Source organism: Canis lupus, chromosome 2, assembly GCF_003254725.2.
Source record: "Canis lupus dingo isolate Sandy chromosome 2, ASM325472v2, whole genome shotgun sequence".
In the NCBI taxonomy this organism is placed as follows: Eukaryota; Metazoa; Chordata; class Mammalia; order Carnivora; family Canidae; genus Canis; species Canis lupus.
Window position 1 is genome coordinate 27,866,440 of NC_064244.1, and position 27,095 is coordinate 27,893,534.

At 40.4% G+C, this 27,095-nt stretch overlaps 1 protein-coding gene and 1 long non-coding RNA gene across 4 annotated transcripts in view; one reads left to right on the plus strand and one right to left on the minus strand.

The window, feature by feature from the left end:
• PRKCQ (protein kinase C theta) overlaps nt 1-27,095 on the plus strand; it is a 173,834-nt gene that overhangs the window by 1,478 nt on the left and 145,261 nt on the right. The window contains exon 1 of one of the 2 annotated variants that reach the window (XM_035713453.2): nt 17,566-17,783. The exons of the other annotated variant lie outside the window; for it this stretch is intronic. The gene's annotated coding sequence lies outside the window, so the exon portion shown is untranslated. Of the gene's footprint in view, nt 1-17,565; nt 17,784-27,095 lie in introns of those variants that run through there. 2 annotated transcript variants of the gene reach the window in all.
• Nucleotides 9,403-27,095, minus strand: part of LOC112658854 (uncharacterized) — a 63,192-nt gene continuing 45,499 nt past the window's right edge. For both annotated transcript variants that reach the window (XR_003135994.3, XR_007405862.1), the window contains 2 exons: nt 11,600-12,071; nt 9,403-10,454 (listed from right to left, as the gene is read on the minus strand). This is a non-coding gene — a long non-coding RNA (uncharacterized LOC112658854). The remainder of the gene's footprint in view (nt 10,455-11,599; nt 12,072-27,095) is intronic.

Genomic DNA, 27,095 nt, shown 5'->3' on the forward strand with positions numbered 1-27,095 from the left:
TCCAAGCCCCAGCTGTGAAACTCCTCCCAGTTAGTGATTAAGACTAAATTAAGTTGTTCGGTTTGGTTCGGGTCTTTTTTTTTTTTTTTTTTTCTCACTCTCTCTCTGTCTCATAAACTTTTATCTCCGATTTCAAAAGTAACCGGCTCAGCATCACCAGCCTTTGTTTTCAGCCTCCTGTGATTTTCTTGTAAACGTTTAAAATGTGAAGTTCCAGGGAGGACTCTTGTCACCACCCTCCACTTTGTCATGTTCACTTCCGCTGCTGTCTTGTGCGATGGTGGCTCAGAGTGGCAAGTAGTGCTTGGGCAAGCTTCTTTGTAGGTTCTCCTACGGGTCTACCTTCTGAAGACAGAAATTCCTTTATCGAGTTGGCTCTGAATGTACATGGGTCAGCGGCTGGAACTTTCTTTTGCCATGGCCATTTCCCTTTCAGCTATGCAGGGATATTGTCCAATCATTGACACCTTGGTCCTTCTTACCATCTCAAAGATCCCTTTCAACACTAATCCTCCGTTTCACTTGTTCAGAGCAGGTACTGGAGTTTCCCTTGAATAGCCCATTTGTCTTTGGTCATTTCTATAAAGCTCACTCATTCTGTAATATTCACTCTCTTCTGTGGGAAAGATACAGTTCTTCTGTATAATGAACTTAATGTTTTATCTAAAATTCTCTGTGGACTGGGTTCAGGATTTTTTGAGAGTGTGGGCTTACAGTGCAAATCTGTAACTGGCATCCAGGAGTAAAGTCCCACAAATCCCCTCATAATGCAAGATTTAATGATGCTAGGACATTTGCTTTCCTTTAAAATAGGAATTAGAATTAGCACTTCCTGTTTTTAATGCAGTTCATGTTTCAGACTGATTATTATGTTGTTTGCCCCTGAGAATATTGCTGATAGAGTAATCACACGTGACTGTTAATAAGGGTATATTTTATCTCAAGTGATTCTCTTTTTATAGGGTTCAGCCTTTTCTTTTTTTGAAGTGATTTTCCGAAATTGTTTAAAACAAATTGTTGTAGGATGAAAAATCCCAGAGAACACAGATGTAGCATGTGACACTATGTTTATATAATTTTGTTGCCCCAAATCAAATCTGTAATTGAAAGTAGAGAAAGTAGTCTTACGGTAACATACCTAGCATTTAACTTCTTCTTCTGTTTCTGTACATTATATTAAAAATTTAAATGTCTCATTTTCAAGCAGCAGTGCATCTCATTTTGCCTTGTCACATCTATTCTGCTTGTTAAGGAAGAAATCATGGGAATGCAGAAAAACATTGAGGCAGGAAGAAATCATGAGAAAGTCAGAAAAACATTGAAAGGTGAATTGAAAGTGTTTTCTAGGGAAATAGCTTCATTACCCTAACACATCAGGTATTTATACACAAATTCACATTGCTCTCTCATCTAAAAATATCCTTGGGGACAGTGAGAATCAGAGACTTCAGAAATTAGGAATAGTTTACCCCAGCCTAGAATCATAGATTTCTGCTCTGGGATTAAATTAGAAGATTTGTAAGGTACTCACTCTGGCGGGACATGCTTCCACAGGTGGATGTTAATTTTTGAGTTAAGCTAGTAATATTGATGATTAGTGATAGTAGTCAGAGCCAAAAAATCACTAAAGCATGATTTTTAACTTAACTGCCCTTTGCTCATGATGCCCTTGATGCATTCGTACTTATATTTATGTGCCAGATACGAACCTCAGAATTTTGTATTTGACAAACATTACTGTCTCATTTAATCTTCACCAAGCTTTTATAAGTTAGATATTGTCATCACCATTTTCATTTTATAGGTGAAGAAACTGACGCTCAGGGACCAGGGAACCCATAAGCAGGAGGGCTCTTGAAAAATAAAAGGTTGCTCTAAGTAGGGTTGTCCCTACCTAATGTGAAGGACCTCGTGATTTAGAAATAAATCATTGTCAAGAATAAAGTAGGCTTGGTATTAGTGCCACTAGCTCTAAATGTGTGGAACAGGCCTTTTGCAGATTAAAAGTTAAATTATCTCCTGTATGCAATCAAAACAAGACAAATTCCTGGGGCCTGGAGAGAGCCAAAAGGTTGACAGCTCTACTTTAATTCATCAGGCTTTTGTTATAGGCCTCAGAACCACACACTGGAGTGTACAATCCATACGGGAGATGCACACAACTCAAAAGGAAATTAAAATGACCTGTGATAATTTCATCATGTATTTACATTGTTATATGTCAGCTTATAGGATTATGGTGATCACCTATATTGCGTATTTATTTCCCGTTTTCCCCTCTAGAATGTAAACCATGTGAAGGCTAGTGTTTCATCCGTAGCCATATCCCTAGTTTCCATCACAGGGCCTGGCACATAGGAGGGCCCCCAGTAAATCAGTGCAGAGTGAATGTGGAAGTGCTGTCCTGGGGATGTACATGGGAATACCTAAATTTGGGGTGTCTGAGAAGATATCTCAGGAGCAGTGATGGCTCAGCTAGGTGGCAGTGAGCCAGGCGAGGATGTTCTAGAAGTTGGAGATGGCATTTGTAGGATGGCCTGACCGCATGTGAGCATGACATCTTTGCAAGGAGAGGAGTGCAGTCTGGGTTGAGCACAGTGCGGGGGGGTGGGGAGATGCAAGAGAGCAGGGTAAGCCCAGAGGCTTCCCCTCAAAGTGTGTTTGTGGCATCCACTGCCACTCTAGTTAAAAGTACAAAGAGCAGACCCTTAACTGTCCTTTGCTCATCTGCAGCCCCCTGAACCATTCTCCCTGACTGACCAAGTCCCTAGTTACTAGAGTGCCATCAGACCAAACCAGGTGCTATGAGTATATAGTCAGATAAGGTGACTCAAAAAAAAAAAAAAAAAAAAAGATAAGGTGACTCCCCACAGCTCAGGTGAACAAGTGAGGCCTTCTATGAGTGTAAGCTGGAACGCCTTTCTTGTCGTTTTGGGAGAAGTTCATTTAGTTGTGTGTTTTGCATTTTTACAACAATAGCCTTCAACCTTTTCCATTCTGTGGTCCATCTGTGTACTGATTTCAGTGATACAAAAAATAGGCCTCTTACACCATTGTTGTTGTTTTTAACTTCAAGACATGATCCGTTATTAGGTTATGGAATTATTGATTTGTGATGAATTTCTCTTTAAAAATGAAATGGAACAGAAAATGCTAGAACCCATTTTGTGCAGCGAGAGTAATTATTTCATGAAGCTATATGTCATGGAATTTAGGGCATGCTCAATCTGCTTCTTACATGAACATTTAAAATTATAGGCTTATGGCATTTAGTTTTCTGTACCATTCCTGGTAAGTCTCAGAATCACATAAACTCTGGGCTGGAGGGAAGAAGGAAAAACAGAAAGTGCCATTTGTTGAGCATGCGCTGTGCCGGCTGCCTGGTTGCATGGGATCATTTACTGCTAAAGCTCTGTGCACTAGGTGGGTCATTCATGGTTTGCAGAGGAAACCCTGACTCTTGTTGAGGTTAAGAAGGTTGATCAGGGGTCACACAACAAATTACCGGCGGTGAACCCTGATCTCTTGGCTCCAATTTAATATTCTTTTTATGCCTCCGCGGCATATATATGTGGGTTGGATTCCCCACGTTTATCGGTTGGTTGTTTAGGGAAGATATTTTCTTGGGGCAAGTGTTATAACCATATTCCACATTGTTAGGAAGAATATAAACTTTGAGCTATATCCCATCAGCTTCTTTTTTAAAAAAAGATTTTATTTATTCATGAGAGACAGAGAGAGAGAGAGAGAGAGGCAGAGACACAGGCAGAGGGAGAAACAGGCTCCCTACCGGGAGCCTAATGTGAGACTCGATTCCAGGACCCCGCGGTCATGCCCTGAGCGGAAGGCAGGTGCTCAACCTCTGAGCCACCCAGGTGCTGCTATCCCATCAGCTTCCTAAAGGACTAGATCAGTTAGGTAGAAATAATACTGATTATATAGACCAGGGATCATTCCACCTGAAGTTGACAAAGATGAAAGCAGCTATTCTTTCTGCCCCTAAAGCTCTCCTTCCCCAGGTGCTTCTCTGGGGAGGGGCCATGTGAGATGAGCCACTTTCCTTTCTAAAGCCAGGACCCCTGGGGCTATGGCTGAGACCAACTGTCTACTTTCCCCAGTGTGTATACAGAGATTGATGGGTGTTTTTACTGGACAAAATTATGCAACTATGTAAATTCATGATGCTATATAATTCCATGATTTCCACCTTCAGCCAGGCTCTCGAACTTTCCCTGGTCACCTCTGCTTGCTTTCTACAGCAGCCACTTCTGACCTTCTCCTGCCACCCCATTCCCGTACTCTCAACACGTTGCCTTGTTTCCTGGTTCACTGAGAAAAATGGAAGTCTTCTTGATGAAAAACAGCCTGACTTTGTGATCACAGGGCTGTAACATATTTCAACTGAGTCTATTCTCCCACCCTCCCCTCCTCTTTACAATGAAAAAAATGATGCCTCATCCCCTGGCAAATGTTCTTCCTCCATTGATCCTTTGGGATCCATTTCTTCCTCATTCTCTCATCTGTGCTACCCTTCCCTCCCTCATCACTGGCCCCATTCTCACTGCATCAAACATGCTTAAACCCCTTCCCTCTCTGAAGAAAAAGACTGTCCTTCCTCTAGCTACTTTCTTTTCTCTTCCCTCCTCCTCACAACCAGACCCCTTAAATTGTCCCCTCTGCCAGCTCCTCTGTCCTCGCTCCACAAAGTCATGGCCACAGACCTCTGGTTTTGCCTCTACTAACTTTTAGGAAGCTGTCACTCATGCTCCCTATTGCTAATCCTTGCTGAATTCCACTCCTTTCTTGCTTGACTTCTCTGCAGCAGACTGTGCATTGAGCACTCCTGCGTTCTTAGAGCAAAGTTTCCTTCTGTCCTCTTTCTCGTTGTTCTTCCTTCTTTTCTTCTCCTTTGCAATCTCCTCCTTTCTTTTCTGTCTCCTGGAAGGCTGATGATCCTCATTTCTCTCTCCTCATGGTAGCCTCACTCCTCATTCATCTTAAGAGCCATCTCCTCACTGACCACTACCCAAAAGTTACCTCTCCAAAGTTCTACTGATCTTCTTCTGCCACTAGTTGATGGACACATTCAATACCGGATGCCCCAAACCGAACACATCAGCTTCCCCTTTCTCTTGCTGCAAATATTTCCCTACCACTCTTTTCTGTATCTGGCATTGGCATCACCTCTTCTCACATAAGCAGAAATCTAGATGTTTTTCCTTGCCCTTCACCTCCATAGCTCACCCAAAACCACATTCTATTAGTTTCACCTCCTGCATCTCTTTATTCCATCCACCCTTTCCCACCTCCTCTTCCCCACTCCGTTTACAGGCCACCACCACTTCTCCTCTCTGTATGGCTTCTGGAACCTCCTACCTGGCCTCTGTTACTATAGATAGTTGTCCCTGTTACAGGCAGAAGAACCCTTCTAGGACCCAGATCTGAGTGTGTCACTCCTGGCTTTAAATTCTCCAGTGGCTACCCACTATACTTGAAACGAAACCCAGACCTTGTAACATGAATTAGAGGGTTTTAGTTGGTCTATACCCCCCTGTCCTCAAGCCTCATCTCTCCAGCAACACACACATCACATTCCTCCCAGTCTGAGCCCCTTTTGGTTCCTTAGTGGTCCCATGCATCCCATGGCTCATGGAACTTCTTGCCCAAATTCTAAAACTCTCCATCTTTTGGCAAATTCCTATACATGTTCAGTCCCTTAGACATCTTTTCCACAGAAATCTTCTCCTCATCCTGTAAATTTGGATTTTGTTTCCTTCCACATGTTCTTAAAAGATATATGAGATCATCCATATAAAGTCCTTACCACAACAGTGTAGCATTAGTAGCCAAACACCAAATGTTATGACCACAGCACTTAGAATGTATTGTCATTGTTTGTTGGCTTTTAGATTTCTCCAATAGATTATAAACTCTATGAGGGCAGATGCCACATTCCCACTTATTCTCTGTTGAATCCCTAGTCTCTGTCAACAAATCTGACATATAGTAGGTACTCAATAAATATTAGTGGAATAAATAAATGAGCCTAAATTTTAGAACCTGTTTTGTCTAAGAGACTATGTGCTAAGTGATAGGAGGAAGGAATCCCAGTCTAAGGGTTTAAATATCTGCCCAAGTAGAATCATTATCATCTTGGACAGTCCTGTGGGTCTGTGGATTTATCTGGATAAATTCTAAAAAATAAGAGTTGGAAGTGTTGGGAAACATTCAAAGATGCAAAAAGCAATTTGCTGCAAGATAAAAACTCCATCTCCCCTCTTTATGGTGTGATTTATTTTTTCTCCATCCTCCTCACAGTTTCTCACTTTAATGACCACTATAACACCAACAATAAAAGGAAAAAAGACTGAGTTAAGAATGATCAGGGAATAAAAGGCAATATTGAAATATCCTGAAATATCCTGCAAGCAGAGGATGAAGTAATAGGTGAACTTTAAATATAGATATACCAAGACTCAAAAATTATTTTAGTAAAAAGAAAATATTAAAGGATAAAAGAGGTAAAATATTTTTAATGAAACAATAAAAGATTTTAAAGACTCCTCAGAAAAAAAATCATAATCATCTTAAAAATTCATTGAAGCAGGTAATAGAAAGAAAGGTAAAAAGTAAAAAAAAAAAAAAAAAAAAAAAAAAACTAAATTCAAGAACTAGGACGACAAACGCGTGCCAAAGATAAAATCGTTGAAAGCATTTAAAGAAAGATGTTTTAAAATTAAAGAATAATAAATTACTTAGGGGGACTCACAGGTAGAATAACCAAAAGATATTGAAACCAAAGGAAAAAAATGCCATAATCCTTTAAAGGAGATAAAAAAATAAATCCCAACAATAATAAAACTAAACGGGCCTATGCAGAGGTTCCTAACAGTAAGTAAGCCACAGCTAAAACTGGAGTTTAGGATTCTTGTTTGTAACAACAACAACAAAAAGCCCCTGTGGGATTTCAGAGGCAGATTTCAAAGTTCCACAGTGACATTTCCCTCCTGGAGAGGGGCTGCAGGAGGTCAGCTGAGGATAACCAAATAGTTATGCTCACCTTTGCCGGCAGACTAAGGGAGACACTTCTCACCTCCAAGACTCAGCTACTCTGCATTCCAGCCCCATCATGGCTTCACCATCCAAAGTATCCTGCTTTCCTTTGGGAAATAAGTAAATAAGGTAGCCCTGTAAATTCTAAGTGCATTCTTCCATCTGTTCATGAAGAGCTCTTCACAATCAGAGTCCCTTTGGGCAACTACAAAAACAGTGTCCTTTTGGTTATGCCTTTGCTGTGTGGCTTGTAATGTCTCTCTCTCTCTCTCTCTAATATTTTCTTATGTCTCTGAGGACTTGCAGTTTCTCTCCAGCTCCTCACCAGAGCTCAGTAATGATATTTTAATTATGTTATTATCTCCTCTAGTAAGCTCACCTTAAGGGCATGTGCCAGGTCTTAGGTTTCTTTCTTTTACTTTAGCTCATGGCACAGAGCTCAGGCTGCCTCTGGACCCAAGTGAGGAAGGTCAGGAAGCCCCTCAGAGTCAGGGAATATATTTTGTTTTCCTCCAACTGTCAGCATGAAGGTTTCAGTGAATATCACATTTCCTAGGGCCCGATCATTAGCGTCTAAGAGCCCTAAGCTCTGCAATTTTTGCCCATATTTGCAATGTGAGGCTGAGGGATCTAACTGAAAAGTGGTTCATAGAGCCAAGTACATTGTTGCAGTTGCAGTGCTGACTTCTGGTAGCCAGTCCCTAGTTTGGCATCTGCTGCCCCCCCCCCCCCAACCTGCTTCCTCTCACTAGTTATCTGGTGTCTTCTCTGCCCATCATTCTCCAGGCTCCTTGCTAAGTGGGGACATAGATAGTTGGCACACAGGGTTTTAAGAATCTGAATTAGAGCATCATCACCTTCACCTCCCTGCCTTTGTCCTGCTTTTCCATGGACACTCCAGTCTTTCATGGCCATCCAACTGTGAAGGCAGAGAGGAAGGTTGTAGACATGGCTATGAGAACACAATTTTCTCAATCCAGTTTTACCATATGGACCAAAAGATGCAGGAGTTGAATGAGGGGTCTCTAGGATCCCTCCTGATCCTAATATTTTATAGCTGTTTTCTGGGTGTTCCTTTGGTATATCTGCATGTTCCAATCACATGTCACCAGGTACCTGGAGTGGTATAGTGCCGGATAGAGGGGTACAGTGCTGGATAAGTGGCAAGGTGCCCAGGCTCAGGTTAGCCCATTTGTAAGTGTTGATGAATAGCTTGGATGATGAACAAATGTCACCAAGAGCGGTATGTGTAATCCTTCACCCACATATAGGACCATAGTCACCCGAACTCCAAAGCCTTCCATCTGGAGTTCTGATGTTGTAACACCAGAACATCTTTCCTTTGGTCTTAGTAATGATAATATGCCAAATTTTCTCAGATACTGTAAAACCAAGTTTTCTGACAGTACTGGTTCTCCAAAAGGAACAACCTCAGTGGATTTTGTTTCTGGAAGATAAGATAATGAGGAATAGCAGCCAGATAGAATCTTCTCTAAGAATGGGAGTTTTTAAAAATTTCTTCTGCATTATTCAAGTAGAATAATAAATTAACATGGCTTTTTTTTTACACATATTCAGGCTATTTAGATGGGGTGATATTCATAGTAACCATAAATAAACTCTTTCATAAGAGGAACTTGAATCACTCTACCCCTCGCATATAACTAGACCAATCTTAGAAAGTTTTGTAAAAATCCTTTTAATTTTGATGAAATAATTCAGCGAGAAAGAACTTGCATAATCCCAAATTCTGAAGCAAAGGCAGCATAAGTATTTGCCGAAGGCACAGCCCAGGATTCTTGAAACTTCCTTCCTGTCTTCCAATAAAAAAAAAAGGGAGGGGGGGATTTTACTACTGAGATTCTTTCCTGGTTCGTGGGCATTGAGATTTGTTAATGTTTATAGTACACTTGAGATCTGAGAGTAAACGTACTTCAGGAGCGTAAGCCACATGAGCAGTAAAAAAAAAAAAAAGGCTTTTTGTTACCTATTGAAATAAATGCAATATATTTGACAAAAAAAAAAACCCTGCCTATATTGCTAAGTATAAATTAGCACATAATTTTAGAAATTAATGAAATAAAACTCATCCATTAACAGTTTCTCATGGGTAGAGCTGATAGAGAGAAATGTGTATACATGACATCGTATTCGAATTTTATTATTTCAATAGAAATGAAAGGGAGAACAAGCCCCTTCTCTTCAGAGAAAAGACTGCAAGTATTCAGAACAGAGAGAACATATGTTTATTTAAGTATAAATATTGTAGATATTTTCTCATGGAAAAATAACCAAGTCCTTTGGGTCTAACTATCTAGACCTAGACAGGGATCCCACTATTTATCACACTATGTATTCAAGTACTGCACTATCTCAAGACACTTCATAATACAGCTACAAAAGCAAACTGTAAAGAATCATCAAACACCCTACAGATCCAACGAATGAAACATATATTTCTTCAGATATTTGTCTAAAAAGTACCAATAGAAAAATTTAGACTGAACTCCAGGGAATTTTAATCCACACACCACATTTTCATAGGCTTTTGCAAGGTAGAGTCAGAGGATTACATTTTCTGAGAACCACTGTTTGAAAAGCTTGACCACTAATCAGTTAAGTGTGACATAGGCTTGAAATGAGATGTGGTAATAAATAATCAAGGGTAAAGGACAACTTAACACATGTTGATTGTGGGCCAGTGCTGTTGCCCTGAGGTTGTCAGAGTTGCAGTTTATTATTTATTTGACATTCGGCTCAGAGTGTTGCTTTGGATGTCAATCGCCGTGTAATGAACGTCCACTAAAACTTAGTGGCTTAAAACAGCATCATTTTATTTGTTCATGATTCTGTGGATCAGGAACTTTTTGGGCTGACTCCACTCCTTAGGGGAATCGCCTGGGATCTCTCATGAGATTGTGGACAGATAGGAGATGGGTCTATGGCTCCTAGAAGGTATGGCTAGAAGCCTGGGACCACCCCAACTCCCTTTCTTTCTCTGTGCAGCTCCCTTGAGCTTCTCTTCATGGTGGTTAGAGCCTAAGAGTGAGTGTTCTGAGTGTACAAAGGCCAAAGCTGAGAACTCTTAGGGGCTAAACTGAGAATTCCCAGAGCATCACTTCTGCTTCATTTCCTTGGTCAGCAAGTCAAGGCCAACCAAGGTCACGGTTGCATCTCTCTGGAGTGAGGCCATGCAGCATTGCAGAAGAGGAGGCATGGTATAGCACGAGTCATTAGGCTATCTGCTAAACCATTTCATGAAGGTGATCTCATGTTTGTCTTCTCAGCTGGAGCCCCTATGTCTCTCTTCCCAAGCACACCATACTCTGCGTGACAGCAGAGCTAACACACTATCTTAAGGCGACTCTCCACTTGACAAGTCCATGGTTACTCCACACCACCTGTAGGATGCAATTCAGACTGTTGGCTTGGTTTGCCATGCCCTTCCCACCCCGTCCCCCACCTACTCCTCCAGCCTCTCTGCTCAAAGGCTTATGCACCCCAGTTCTTCAGCTGCTTCTCAGGTAGCAGCACTCCATGTGGGACCGTGTGCTGGGAGGCCCTGCTTACCCCCAGAATCCTGCCCCCCAACACTGGCACATCCCCCATGTGCCTGGGGTCCTGCACTGATGGCCCTGCCCTCTCCCCAGGCCCACTGCTGGTGCACGCGAGCAGACATCTGTCTCTTGCTCTGCCATCCAGCCCTTGACCTTAGCAGGTAGGCCCCTCTGCAAGTGCTTGGTACCATTTACTGATGTCGGCATCCCAGCGCAATGCCAGAGCTGCAGAGTGCCTGCGGGAGAGTCCAGAGAACCCCAAAGAGAAAGAAGGTAGGTGTGATGAGGAGAACGGTGAGCTGTGTGACCCAGCCCAAGCTGCAGGTGCAGTATTACCAAAGTGCAGGTGAAGAATGCGTTGGATAAACCAAAGACAAGAAACAAGCATAGTCAGTAGAACAGAAAATTCGATTAGATATGGGGAAGAGCAAGGCGTGTCCTATTTAAGAAAGCACGAAACTGTGAGCAGAGGGCCTTACCTCAGACCAGCCCCGTGGCCTCTACAGAGATGTGCAAGAGGCACCCCTCCAGGGCACCCTGGACCTGAAATGTTTTGAGAAGCCAGGACACCCTGATCCAAGTGGTGTGTGGCTCTCAGCAAGTGACCACCACCCTGAGAGGGCAGAGGAGAAGCTGAGCAGAGAGAAGGGAAGAGCCTGCTTCTGGGAAAATGTGTGGGGCCATCACACCTAAAAGGGAGATGTCACTTGTGTCGCTTGCGGGAGTACCTCCATCCCCAAGCTCAACTGACTGAATCACATGAATGTGACCCTGATGGTGATGTGCTTGGCTCTGGTGACAAAGTACAGGGGACGTGGTGTGACTGGGGAGAGGTGGGGTGACCACTAAGCCTGATCAAAGGAGATCCACCTTGAAAGAACTCATAGTCCTCTTCTGGCTGAACAACTATAAAGGACGTAACCATCATGTGAAAATATTTTTTCTGTATACCAGATGCTGCTCTGGTCAACTTATACCCATTAACTCACCTGAGGTAGGTCCTCTGTTGTCCTCATTTCACAGATGAGGACACAGGTAAAAGGCTTGTTCAAGGTCACAGAGCTCCTAAATGGCAGAGCTGGCATGTGATCACAGGCAGTTTGGTGTCGTAGTCTCTATTCTTAACCATTCTACTCGGCCAAGCCTGAATTTGCCAATATACTGTAGCTACTGTCTCGTTTTTTAAAAAAATGTTACTTGACATTGTTATTAATTCTGAGAAGTGAGTTTTGAGAATTCCTTCCCTCTTTATATCTCAGTTATTGTTTTCGGCACATTTAAAATTGGCAAATTCTATCGTATGTAGATGCACACGTGTACGTACATGTATACTGACAGCTGTAGCTTTCAAAAAGCTGTGAGAGGAACGTTAGTTTAATTAAAAATGAGTGAGAAATGCAGCCAGATTAACATTCTTTAGTAATCACTTTGAAGTCTCAACTTCAGCTTTATGGGATTGTTCTGGAAATGAGAAGAATGATATATTGTTATACTAGGAGATAGATTTAATTTTTTTTTTTTAGTATATCCCTGATGTGACTTTATAATCTGCTTTTTAGTAAGTTCTCATATCTATGAATCACTAATAAGGTTCACATTAAGTTTTTGATCTTTTTAGGTCTATGATTTATTATTATTATTTGACAAGTTCCAGAAGCACAGATTCTGAAAAGTTCAGAGAGATATTTATTTAAGAAAACATTACTTTTGTCAATATTTTCCAAAGATTAATTTTTTAAATCCCAAGGAATCTGTACTTTGTCATTTTTTGTTGGTTTGCAAAATAAAATCAGAAACACAATAGCTGCTTCCTATTTGAGCAAATGGCCAATTTTCAGAGGTTGAGCAATTCATTGAATATAAATAATAGCCTTGAAATATATATAAATAGGAAACTCATAATAACTACCTAGGGCATACAACATTATCTCAGAGGCAGATACAAAGTGCCTACGTTTCTGTACGCTTCTGTTTTAACCTGATCCCTCCTTCATGGACCCCTGGCTTCCAGCCAGTACTTTTAGAGGACTTATGGATTCGGCAACAGAGGAAGGGAAGAAGCTGTGAATAGAACAGAGGATTTTTTTTTTTTTTCTTGGAGTGGACTTCCCAGCAAATCCAAGGGTGACCAGCTTTGGAGCACTACTTCCTCCCTGATCTCAAAATACCTTCCATTATGCTGCCAGAATGTTCTCACTTCACTTTAGTATCTAAAATTCTGCCAACTAGAAGTATAAGGAACACACATCCTCTTAGAAATTCCAGTCCTGATGAGATTTCGTTCCCATGTTACTCAGTAACTTAGAGAAGATGGGAGTCTTCATGAGACGGAAGGCTGGAGTTTATTCAGTCCACAAATATGAATCAATCAAGCACATAATTGGTTATTGATCAGTGACTCATCTAGATATTAAGGGTATAGGGGAGAAGAGGGGGCCAAGATCCTGGCCTGCATGAAGCCTACTTTCTTTTGGAGGAGAAAGGCTATGAAAAAAGGTAAACAGTCCATAAATGAGATAATTTAGATGATGACAGTGCAATTAAGTTACAGTGAGGAAAGTAAAGATACTTTCAACTTTCTGGAATGTGGCCTGCTCTTAGATTGCTAAATGCTTTGTTTTTATGGACAATGAGAGAGAGGAAAAATATCTGATATTTTTCTGATATTCACTGTCACAAAACCATGGTTTTATAAAAATGAGATGATGTAGAAAATGCATATTCTGCTTTTTCCTGGTCCCAAATAATGTCTAATTCTCATCCTGCATTCTTCTTGGGACCATGGCTCCTTTTCCATCACTGTGTTCCTTTGTTGATACATGCCTGGGATGCAGTAGGTGGTCAATAAATATTTTTCTCTCGATAGATAGATAGATAGATAGATAGATGATAGATATAGAAATAGAAATAGATATAGATCTATATAGATATTCCATATATGTGGAATTTGACTCAGGATTCCTGTTAGTAATGAGGAGCTACACCTTTTCTTAAAAGAAAAAACAAAATCTTAACTTTGTACTGCCTATTGCTACAATTTCAGCAGGTAAGCACACGAGAAGAAGGAAACTAAAAGTCGGCTTGCCTAATTAATTCCCACTCATGCAGCTCTAGCCCCAGAGCTTTCACTTCCTGTCTTCTTAGTAACTTCCACATAGGCAACATCTGAAGGGACGTGCTTTTTTATGCCTGAGAATGCACCTGGTACCCTACATATTTCCCTGGGAAGAGAATGGCTCTCCTTAGTTCTTAAATAGGGCCATTTCTTGCCCCTTTTTCTTAAATCTTTTTTTTAATTTATTTTTTATTGGTGTTCAATTTACTAACATACAGAATAACCCCCAGTGCCCGTCACCCATTCACTCCCACCCCCCGCCCTCCTCCCCTTCTACCACCCCTAGTTCGTTTCCCAGAGTTAGCAGTCTTTACGTTCTGTCTCCCTTTCTGATATTTCCCACACATTTCTTCTCCCTTCCCTTATATTCCCTTTCACTATTATTTATATTCCCCAAATGAATGAGAACATATAATGTTTGTCCTTCTCCGACTGACTTACTTCACTCAGCATAATACCCTCCAGTTCCATCCACGTTGAAGCAAATGGTGGGTATTTGTCTAATGCAATCCCTATCAAAATACCATGGACTTTCTTCAGAGAGTTAGAACAAATTATTTTAAGATTTGTGTGGAATCAGAAAAGACCCCGAATAGCCAGGGGAATTTTAAAAAAGAAAACCATATCTGGGGGCATCACAATGCCAGATTTCAGGTTGTACTACAAAGCTGTGGTCATCAAGACAGTGTGGTACTGGCACAAAAACAGACACATAGATCAATGGAACAGAATAGAGAATCCAGAAGTGGACCCTGAACTTTATGGGCAACTAATATTCGATAAAGGAGGAAAGACTATCCATTGGAAGAAAGACAGTCCCTTTTTCTTAAATCTTAAGGATAAAAACCATCTCTTAGAATCTTCCCCAAGTCTGATAACACTGAAGGCCTCTTGACTCCCACTATTTAACTCTGACTCTAAAGCAACCTTCACAAATACCAGTAATCTCCCATGCCAACTGGGAAAAAATAGCCTTAACCTAAAAATCTTAACTTCTCTTTCTGTATCAAGGTGACCGACCATATCTTCACAAATGAAAGGGAGTGATTCTGTAGATGACACCATTCTAGCCAGGAGGACTGTTATGCTCCCAGGGGCTCCATGGAGTCAGTCCACCAGCTTCCAAAGCAATTTCCCAGACCTTCATACTACACTCTTGGTGCTTATTTGCTGAAGCATCAGCCTAACTTCTTTACCCCGTATCTTTTATCTCAGTTTTCTGGTTGTATTTTATCTAAGTCATCTTTACCTTAGTTGAGCTAAAGCTGTGGTTTTGCAAATTAAATCAGTTGTGGGTTTCTGCATATATCTACTCCATGTGTTTACTAAGCCTTTTCTAAAAAAAAAAATTAGCATTCTATGTCTGTTTTCATCTTTTTAGTTGTGTGAAGGAAGATTTGTTTTGCTTAAGGTTTTTTAAAAACAAATTCAAAACTATTTAGAAGAACACATTTTAAGAAACCAAAAATGCTTTTTAGACCTATAATTTTAGCCATAGTTGAATTCCCTTAAAGTTTTGATGTTTGATTGTAATGAAGAGATCATGGGACTTTTGAGGCTGGACTCCATGCTTTAAGCAGAGAAGCTGTTCCATGTGTTTCAACATGGAAGAGATTTTGAAAGGCATCTCTTATAGCTGCCATGGAATATGCAAAGGTGGGGAGGTGGTATTAAGTAGGAATCTATTATAATTTAGTGAAAATAATGTTTTCAAGCTAAAATACTGAAGAGTAGGGATCAAGTAGAAAATAAATAACCAGATAAAATTCACAGGACGTATTGCATAGCTGTGTGGAAAGGTTGAAAGTGAAGGAATACTCACCATTGAGTCCAATATGTGTAGCTTGGGGACTCAAGATATGGTAATTGCCTTGATCAAGACAGAGGAGAGATGAGAGGCAGAGGCATTGGGGGCAGAGGCATTGGGGGAAAGGTAGCGTTCCTATTTATTCTGACTGTGTGTGACACCACTTGGAGAAGGCCAATATGTAGCCGAGAACAATAGGACTGAGGGACGTGCAGATGGACTTCAAGAAAAATGTAGCTCTTGAAGTTACCACTAAGTAGAAGATCATTGAAGCCATCGGAAGACAAAAAAGTCAAGTCCAAACCTGGATGTTTTTTCCATAGTATTTAGGCAAAGCAAACCAAACCAACACAGTAGACCAGGAGTGACCAAAGGGATGGAGGGGACGATGGGAGGGAAGGGAGGGAGCTGCCAGTGCCACGTGTGATATGGAGGAGGAAGACCAAGAGCGAGTCGGTGGGTCTGGAGGCTGGCATCGCCACCACCTTTGAGACAGCAGGATTGGCAGTGTGATGGGTGGCAGAAGCCAAATGGCACAGGGTGGGGAAGCCAAGGGAAGTTGAGGAAATGAAAATGGTCTGCAAAACTTGTTGGCAGAGGAAAGAGGCAGAGCCACATCTGCAGAAGAAGCAATGTCAGAAGTTGTCAGGCGATGGGAAGTGTGAGAGTGTTTGCAGATGGGAGGGGGACAGAGGCTGAAATCACAAGAAGGACAAGGGGTGCAGGGAGGGAGTAATTGCAGAGATGTGGCTGGTGGTGGGCGGGGGGGGGGCAGGATCATACATGGGACACTATGGGGAGAAGAGGTGGAGGTAGAGATAGCTTGAACCAGAGGGAAGGAAGCTCGAGCAAATTTGCGCCTTGTGGCTCCCATTTTCTCACCAAAATGGACTGTCCCATATGCCCAGGGCAGAGAAGACACAACCTGTCAGCTACAGGTTGTGTGAACAGATCCTCAGTGTCCAAGAGGAGATTCAAACGTAAGGAGAACAAGCGTAGGATAGCCTATTTAGGAAACAGGAAGGGAAGCAGCCCAGGGATGAGATAAAAAATAAAGTTAAGATTGTTATCAAATTCGATAATAAATCAAATGCTTTATAATCCTAAATAAGATCTTATTTGTTGCTCTGTGTGTGTGTGTGTGTGTGTGTGTGTGTGTGTTTGCTAATGATTTCTGGTTTATTATAAGGAATACAAGCCAAGAAAAGCCAAATGGGAGAGATGCACAGGGCAGGGTATCAGTGGGGGGGAGATGCAGGGCTTCCATGTATTTGTTGCTGTTTTATAGTAAAAATACACAGCACAAATTTACCTTTTTTTTTTTTTTTTTTTTTTTAAAGCTTACGGCGCAGTGGCGTTAGTTAGATTCATCACTGCTGTGATCAATTTCCAGAGCTTTCTCATCATCCCAAATAGAAACTCAGGACCCACTAGGCAATAACTCCCTATGACCAGCTCCCCAAAACTTCTAGAAACCGCCCTTCCACCTTCTGTCTCTGCGGATTTGCCTGTTCTAGGTCTCTCCTATTTGTTGCTTTTAAAGCATGTTGCACAAAGTAAGAAAAAAAGGGAATAACAAGAAGGTAATCATTCTTACTAGAATGTTCTGTAGATGAAGAGATCGTTCTTAAACCCTCCCCTATTTTCTTAATCCACACTGCGGTATCCACTTCTAAAACATAACAACCCTGTTATAAACTCGGTATGACGCATTACCCTTGAAGTAATTCAAATTCACTTTGAGCACCCTTAAATTCACCTTCAGTGTCTGTTCACGGTATCCATATACACCACAACGGGTGTCTTTTCCCCTCACCCAAATGATAGCACAGAATTGCAGTTTGGTAAATATTTTTCCGTGTGGCAGTCTGTTTCCGAGGATTGCTTTCTTCAGCTGAATCTGTGTTGTCTGAAATAGAAGCTCCTAAAAATAGCCTGTATGTGCATCACTTAGAAAGATGAGAGATTCTACTACTAAGATATGCAAACAGATAACCCCTCGGCTTTAATGTCAGCTACAGGTTGTGTGAACAGATCCTCAGTGTCCAAGAGGAGATTCAAATGAGTAGTTCTGGCATGAGACTCCTTTATTTTTCATGGAAATCCTGTTTGATTCCCAATGAAAGTTAATTTGGATGGGAAGACCTATTGGAAGAAATGTCTGATACTATAATCATCTTCCAAACACAACTTCTATTTTCATTTTCTGTGACCAACCCCAGAAAGAGAGGACAAAATTCCCGCAGTGGAGGTGAGTGACATGTACCTCTTCTTACGGCTGTACCCAGTAGGTGGGGCCTTGCCAGATGCCTTCTAAATTGGGGATTCAGAATATGAGAGACTCCTAACTCTGGGAAACAAACTAGGGGTGGTGGAAGGGGAGGTGGGGGTGACTGGGTGACGGGCACTGAGGGGGGCACTTGATGGAATGAGCACTGGGTGTAATTCTATATATTGGCAAATTGAACACCAATAAAAAAATTCATAAATAAAAAAAATTTAAAAAATAAATTGGGGATTCACATGGAAAGGTCAACAGCCGGGAGGGGGGCACGCCTGGGTGGCTCAGTCAGTCAAGGGTGTGACTCTGGGTCTCAGTTCAGGTCTTAACCTCGAGATCGTGAGTTCAAAACCTTTCCCACTTAAAAAAATAAATAAAAAATAAACTTGCATTGGGCTTTACGCTGGGCATGGAGACCACTAAAAAAAAAAAGAAGAAGAAGAGATATCAACAGCCATTGCACTTCCCAAGCCCCAAAGCTAGCTACTCCCCTCTAAACATTGCTGACCCTGCTATCAAAAAGGGGAACTGTGTTCATATTGTTTCCCTTCCCCCGACCTTACCTCCCCTCATCCCATTCCCATGCATCTTTGCTTCTCAGCTTTGAGCCCCGTCTGTCTCCTAAAGCCACTAATCTGGAGTTTCCTCTCATCAGAAACACTTGCCTCAGAAATCTGTGTGGACGTGAGCACAGACTGTTCTTTGTTGCTTTATGTGGGTCAGTCATGTATCCCAGGGAATCTATAATCATCTTGCAGGTGTGTGTTTTCATCTGTAAAATCATAAAATGTTACTATTTTACAGATGAGGACATTAAGCCCAGAAAGGTGAAGTAACTAGGCTAAGGTCACACAGCCGAATTCAACAGATAGATGGTAGATTAGCACATTTAAGAGGATGGAGGGAGAAATGTGTGTTTCTTCCCCAAAATTACTTGAATGGGCTCTGCCAGAGTTTCTCTCTGTAGCTTTTTTTTTTCTGTTTCTATTGCTAATTGGCACCTTCGTGTTCCAGAGATCTTTCTCCGCACAAGGTACAATTCCATACTATTAGTTATAGTTTGGTTTTTAAAATTATAATCCCATTTCCTGCCTTCCAGAGGTCATCTTGATTGAAGTTTTAGGTGTTTGGAAGCTAGTGATGCATTTACAGATTTTACATTTTAGAGAGCAATTTGCAAACAGCTACTATAATTGAAGATGTGTCTATACCCAGTAGTTCTCCTACTTTGCACACATTCTATAGAAATTCTCAGACATGTGCCAAAGGGAACACCTACAAGAATGGTTGTAACACTACTTGTTTATTACAGCAAACAAACAAACCAGCAAAAACAAAATGAAACAAAACCCATCAAACATCAACCGAAGAACAGATATAAGATTGTCATATCTGTATTTCACGGTATACTAGAGAGCAGTACTTCTCAAAGTGTGATCCTGGGGACCCGGGAGATCCTCAAGACTTTTTCAGGGAATTCTCATCTCAAAACTGACTTTACAGAACTACTAAGGCATTTTCACCTTTTCATTCTGTCCAGTGGGAATTTTCCAGAGGCTGCATGTTAGAATAGAAACAGACTGGGTGCAGAAGTAGATATGAAAAGCCTGCTGTCTTCCATGAACTGAGATATTAAAAAGATTTGCAAAAACATAAAAGAGTACCACATTTCTCATTTGCTTGCCTTAAAAATACTATTTATCATAAATCATGCTTACGCTAGGATATCATGTATAATGGATTTTTATTGTTACTTTTAGTTAGAAAATAGCAGTTTTTGCATTTTCTCAGTGTTATTTTCTGATACAGCAAAGAGATTTAATCCATGTAAACCAAAGGTCTTCATCATCCTCAATAATTTTCAAGAAAGTGAAGGAATCCTAAGATCCAGAAGTTTGAGAACCACTGCTATAAAGTCAGGAAAGTGAATAAATTGAGACTGTATGTATCAACAAGAATGAGTCTGGCAAACACAATAAATGGAGTTGCAGAAGCATATAAATAGAATTTTAAAGCCAGAAAAACATGCTACATATAGAGTAGATATATACTACATGTATCAAAATATGGTGGAAATAATAAACTCTACAGTCTGTACAGTAATTCTTTTGATAAAAAGAATGAAAATGAAAGAGAATGCAGTCAGTGGGAAGACATTGGAAACTTGAAACACATTGGTTAGGTTTTCCTTTTTGGTTGGATTATAGGTGTAAGGTGTTCCTTAAGTTATTTTTTTTTATGTTTTTGTATGCCTGGAATGTTTTTTAATAAGATTTAAAAACTAATAACCAAGGATGCCTGGATGGCTCAGCGGTTTAGTGCCTGCCTTTGGCCTAGGGCATGATCCTGGAGTCCTGGGATCAAGTCCCACATCGGGGTCCCTGCATGGAGCCTGCTTCTCCCTCTGCCTATGTCTCTGCCTCTCTCTCTCATGAATAAATAAATAAATAAAGTCTTTAAAAAAAAGAGAGAAGAAAAAAACCCTAATAACTGGGGTCACCTGGGTAGCTCAGTCAGTTAAGCATCTGCCTTCTGCTCAAGTCATGATACCAGGGTCCTGGGATCAAGCCCCATGTCGAGCTCCCTGCTCCGCAAGGAGTCTGCTTCTCTCTCTCCCTCTGCCTCTCCCCACCCCCACTCCCTGCTCAGGCTCTGTCTCAAATAAATAAATACAATCTTAAAAAAAAAAAAACTAACTAAAAGTCATATACAAGTCAGTAATAAAAAGCAAAAGCCCAACTAAAAAATAGGCAATGGACTTGAACAGACATTTCTCCAAAGATATTATACTAATGGCTGAGAAGCATGTAAGAAGATGTTCAACATCACTAACCATTAGAAAAATGCAAATATCACAGCGAGATATTACCTCACACCTACTGGATGGCTACTCTCAGAAACCCCAGATAGCAAGTTTTAGTGAGGATGCAGAGAAATGTGTGCACTGTTATTGAGAATGTAAAATGGTATGCCTGTGTTGGAAAACAATATGGCAGTTACTCAAAAAATTAAAAATAGAATCGTAGTATGATTCAACAGTCCCATTTGTGGGCATACAGTCAAAGGGACATTGCGCACCTCTTCATAGCATTATTCACAATAGCCAATGTGTGGAAACAATCCAAGAAAACATTGCTGGATGAATGGATAGACAAAATGTGGTATATACATACAGTGGAGTATTATTCAGTCTTAAAAAGGAAGAAAATTCTGACACATTCTATAACATGGATAAACCTTGAGGATATGATCTAAATAAGCAAGTTACAAGACAGACAAACGCTGAGTGATTCCACTTACATGAGGTATCAAATGTAAGTCAGAACTGTAGAAACAGAAAATAGAATGGTAGTTCCATGGGCTGGGGCTGGGGGCAACGTTGCCAAAATGGGCAGTTGTTGATTAATGGGTACAGAGTTTCAGTTCTGCATGGTGAAAAGTTCTGGAGACCTATTGTACAACAATGTGAATATACTTAACACCCCTGAACTGTATACACTTAAAAGTGGTTAAGATGGTACCTTTTATGTTATATTTTTTGGCCACAATAAATAAATTAATGGTTATAACAAGATTTTGTCTGACCTAGGGATTTTTGGGTTACTTGCTGTCACTCCAGTTATTGTTAAAAAATAGTAAATTAACTAAATCTGAATTATCTAATTGTATTTCTTTCTCAGACTCCCTGCTTCTAGTCTTTTACGTTGGTTCATAGTGAGCATTTTGCCTTTCTGGAATACTGTCTATTTCCTCTTAACTATCTAAATCCTACCTGAAGGTAATTCTGATGGATCCCACTGGAGGATGCCCAACTAAACTCTGCGTTCTCCTTGATAGAATCAGGAACCATCCTAAATCATTTGGATCCCTACTACCTGGAAGACTCAGTACACTTATTTTGCATACAACCTATTGTCCATTACTCGTCTCATCTATGTATTGTTTCTTAATTTTTCAGAGGTATTTGATCACCCTAACTAGAATTTTGTTGCATAGGTTTGTCACTGAGCTTTGCCTATAGCTAGCACACAATAAGATTGGTGAATAAATGATCAGATGAATGGATGGATCTATCAGTGGGATTTTAAAGATGTAGCTGAACTGAATGTGGTAAAAATTAAGTATAATATTTTCTCAGAATTACTAAGGTTCTGGTTTCCCTATGCTTTACTGATATTCCTTGCACCAAACACCACATTTCCTCTCAACAGCCCCATCTTGCTTTATCCAAAGAGCCACTTCCACCCCAAGCCTGGATGGAGAGTCCATAAGGTTGGCTTTACTCTGCTCTCCTGCTCCCTGTGCCACCACATTTTTATGGCTCTCTTTGTTTTAAGTGGCTTACTATTAATTGGCACATGAAAACAGACACCAGGTAGCAAAAATGATAAATACCAGGGCTTATACAACATCGAAAGAATCATGCCTTGTTTTGATATCTAACGTCTCTGATCTCAATTCCTTACTATTCTACATACAAGCTGTGACAGTTTAAGTCTTTTTAAAATTGGGGTAAATATACATAGCACAAAATTTACCATCTTAACCCCTTTAAAGTGTGCGATTCAGTGGTATTAAGTACGTTTACATTGTTGTACGGTCCACAGCCACCTTCCATCTACAGAATTTTTCAATTTCCCAACCAGAAACTCTGTCCCCGCTAAACACTAGCTCCCATTCCCTGCCCCTCCCCAGCCTTGAGTAACCTCTACTTTACTTTCTGTCTCTATGAATTTGACTATTCTATATACCTCACATAAGTGGAATCATAATATTTGTCCTTTTGTGTCTGGCTTATTTCACTTACGATAATATCCTCAAGGTTCAACCATGTTGTAGCATGTATTAGAATTTTGTTCCTTTTGGGGACTGAATAATATTCTACTTTAAGCCTTTTGGACTTCAGTTGCCTCCTCTGTAGGATGGGATCAGTGGCCTGTTCCTCAAAGTTTGCTGTGATGATTTAACAAGACCATGAACAATGGTGGACTGTGCCCAGCACAGGGCTTTGACTTAACATACTGATTTAGTTTCCTTCTTTCCCTTTCTACTTTATAAATTTCATAAGGACCAGATGCAAAAAAATATGTGTTTCTCATTTCCCTAATTCCTTACGTCACACGGTAGTGAGTGCACAGAAATGATTAGGTGTAACTGAGTCGAGGAATCCCCAGATTTGGTAAATTAGAGATCCTCTGCCAGGGTCCCAGCATTATAAAAGTGATTGTCTGTTTCACACTTTTTCTGCTCCTGCTCCTCACCCCTACCTATAAATCAATATCATAGAGATAATAATAGCAGACCTCCATCACTCAGGAAGACAAAGTTGTAATACACCATAGGATTCAGATCTTTAATAGCTTAGGTAATAACGAATGTTTCAATGGTTATCTCATAAATTCAGACAGTTAGGACAGGCTGAGAAAATCAAGCCAAAGACCCAGTTTTCAGTTATCTTAATTTGTGATCATCTTTTGGCCTAAGTCAATTAGAGTTAATCACTATGGACTTAATTATAGTCTCACTTCTTGCTGTTAACAGTATGTTCTGTGGTCTTTCCATTAGAATGGCAAATGGATACTTATGTTGCCAGGGTAGCTGGGTCACTAAAAAGGCAAATCTGATGAAGAACCTTGAGTGATGTTGATTATGGTAGAAATAGAAAGACTTCCAGGAACTTTCCAGAATGGATGCTGAGTGGCAGGAATTAAACTAAAAACCGACTCTGTGACAATCAGATTGATTTTCCTCATTGGTAAAATTACTGTGAAAGAATTTAGTTTACATTCTCTCTTGATTTTTAAAACTCTATTTTCCCCAAACCTCTCTTTTTAGAGCTCCCCCAAAATATTAATTTAACACATAAACTTTTTGCTTTAAGAATTTCTTTTTGCTTCAGTATGAATGATTTACTCCACCCTGAGTATGCTCAGAGAGAAAAGTCAAGTTTTTTGAAATTATTTTTCAATTAAATGAATCTTGCCTATCTAGGTTGAGACAGCAGTGAGCATGTAAATGTATGTAGAAAACAATGTCACATCTCTTTTATTTTTTCTTAGGAAAAATTAGATTGGTAAAGTATGTGAATATTTTATATTCACACCTAAAATAATATAGTAAAGTAATATAGCTAAATTAGGTGCTAATTTAGGTGCTAAATATAGCACCTAAAGTAATATAGCTTTCCAGTTTGTTGAAAGTAAATGTGTCTTCTTTGTTAAAAAACTAGGCTTCCGAATCTTTTAGAAATAATATATTACATATCTCAGGAAGTCCAACCCTTTAACTGAGTGGAAAATAAAGGAATGCTTTATTTGTGCTATAGGCATATCTCAGAGCCATTATGGGTTTGGTTCCAGACCACCTGTAAATGTCACAATAAAGCAAACATCACAATAAGGGAAGTCAAATGAAGTTTTTGGTTTCCAAATGCATATAAAAGTTATGTTTACACTATAGATGGTCTATTAAGTGTGCAATGGTATTATGTCTAAAAAACAATATACATACTTAATATTAATTTTAAAATATTATTTTAAAATGCTAACCATCATTTGAGCCATCACTGAGTTGTAACCTTTGCTTGTAGAGGGTCTTGCATTACTGCTAATGGCTGCTGACTGATCAGGGTGGTGGTTGCTGAAGCTGGAGATGGCTGTGGCAATTCCATAAAATAAGACACTGATGAAGTTTGCCACATTGATTGGCCCTTCTCTTCATGAACGATTTCTCCGTAGCATGTGGTGCTGTCTGAAAGCATTTTATCCCCAGTAGAACTTCTTTCAAAATTGGAGTCAGTCTTCTCAAACTTTGCTGCTGCTTTGTCAAGTTCATAGAATATTCAAAATCCTTTGTCATCATTTCGATAAGCTTCACAGCATCTTTAGGAATGGATTCCATCTCAAGAAACCACTTGCTTTGCTCATCCATGAGAAGCAATTACTCATACATTCAAGTTTTATCACGAGATTGTAGTAGATCAATTCCATCTTCAGGTTTCACTTCTGATTTTGGTTCTCTGGTTATTTCCACCTCATCTGTAGTGACTTCCTCCACTAAAGTCTTGAGCCCCTTAAAGATCTATGAGGGCTGGAATCAACTTCTCCCAAACTCCTGTGAATGTTGGTATTTTGACCTCTTCCCATGTACCATGAATGTTCTTAATGGCATCTAGAATGGTGAATCCTTTTCAGAAGTGTTTCAATTTACTTTGCCCAGATCCATCATTATAGATGGATTTTCCCAGAAGAATCACTATCTATGGCAGCCATTGCCTTATGAAATGTATTCCTTAAACCATAAACTTGAAAGTCAAAATGACTCCTTGATCCCTGGGCTGCAGAATGGGTGTTGTCTTAGCAGACATAAAAACATTATTCTTGTCCATTTCCATCAGAGCTCTTGGGTGACCAGGTGCATTGTCAATGAGCTGTCATATTTTGCAAAGCATCTTTTTTTTTCTGACCATTAGGTCTCAACAGTGACCTTAAAATGTTCAGTAGACCATGCTGTGAGCAGATGTGCTGTAATCCTGGCTTTGTTGTTCCATTTATAGAGCACAGAGAGAGTAAATCTAGTATGATTAGTAAGAGTCATAGACTTTTTAAAATGGTAAATGGGCTTCCCCTTAAAGTCACCAGCTGCATTAGCCCCTAACAAGAGAGTCAGCCTGTCCTTTGAAGCTTTGAAGCCAGACATTGACTTCTCCTCTCTAGCTATGTAAGTCCTAGAAGGCATCTTCTTCCAACACAAGGCTGGTTCATTGACATTGACAGTCTTGTTGTGTAGTGTAGCCACCTTCATTAATTATCTTAGCTCGAGCTGGATAACTTGCTGCTTCACCTTGCACTTTGATGTTGTGGAGATGGTGTCTTCCTTAAATGTCATGAACCAACCTCTGCTAGCTTCACACTTTTCTTCTACAGCTTTGTCCCCTCTCTCAGCCTTCACAGAATTTAATAGAGTTGGGACCTTGCTCTGAATGAGACTTTGGCTTAAGGGAATGTTGTTTCTGGTTTCATCTTCTGTCCAACCACTAGACCTTTCTCCATATCAGCAGTAAGGCTGTTTTGCTTTCTTATCATTCGTGTAGCATGTTTAATTTACATGTAGCATGTTTAATTTCCTTCAAGAATTTTTCCTGGAGGTACCTGGGTGGCTCAGTGGTTGAGCACCTGCCTTTGGCTCAGGTCGTGATCCCGGGGTTCTGGAATCGAGTCCCACATCAGGCTCCCTGTGCGGAGCCTGCTTATCCCTCTGCCTATGTCTCTGCCTCTTTCTCTCTCTGTGTCTCTCATGAATAAATAAATAAACCTTAAGAAAAAAGAATTTTTCCTTTGCATTCATAACTTAGATAGCTGCTACAAGAGGTCTTGCTCACTGAGAATAAACATATCTAGCTTCTGGTTTAAAGAAAGAGATGTGTGACTCTTTCACTTGAACACTTAATGCCACTGTAGGGTTATTAACTGGCCTAATTTCAGTATTGTTGACTCAGGGAATAGGGAGAGGGAGAGATATAGGGGAGTGACCAGTTGGAGGGACAGTCAGAACACATTTATTAATTAAGTTCACCATCTTATGTGGGTTTGGTTCATGGCGCCCCAAAACAATTACAATAGTCACGCCAAAGATCACTGCTCACACATCACCATAACAAATATAAGAATAATGAATAAGCCTGAAATATTGCAAAGATTACCGGGATGTGACATACAGACATGAAGTGAGTGCCTGCTTTTGGAAAGTGGTGCTGATAGCCTTGCTCAAAGCCATATTGCCACAAACCTTCAATTTATACCCTCCCCCCCCAAAAAAAAGCAGCATCCACAAAGTGTAATAAAACGAAGTTAGTAAAATGAGGTTACCTCTGTACTAAAACTAGAGACCAAAATCAAGTGTGGGTCTTACAGAGTTGGAGATCGTATAAAAATAAAAGGCAAAACATAATACCATACAAACAACCCATCCTGCTCTTCCTTCCCAGGGTCCCATCTTTAAGGGTTACACAGGGTCTCCCAAAGGAGAGAGTATCTTAGCAATTAAGCAGCGGTTGCTTTGGAGACAAACACGGCAGTGCTAGATCCCTGGTTGTGGGCAGGGCAGGTGGGGATGCAGAAGGGGCTCAGATCTCTGGATCCATCCTGCACATAATGATAAAAACGAACACGGCACTCATATTTTTGCCGTCTTGCCTTTCTCTCCACGTGTACAGAAGTTGTGAGCCCTTTGTGTTACCAGACACGTTGTGAGAAAACTAAGTGTGAATTAATGAAATTTCAG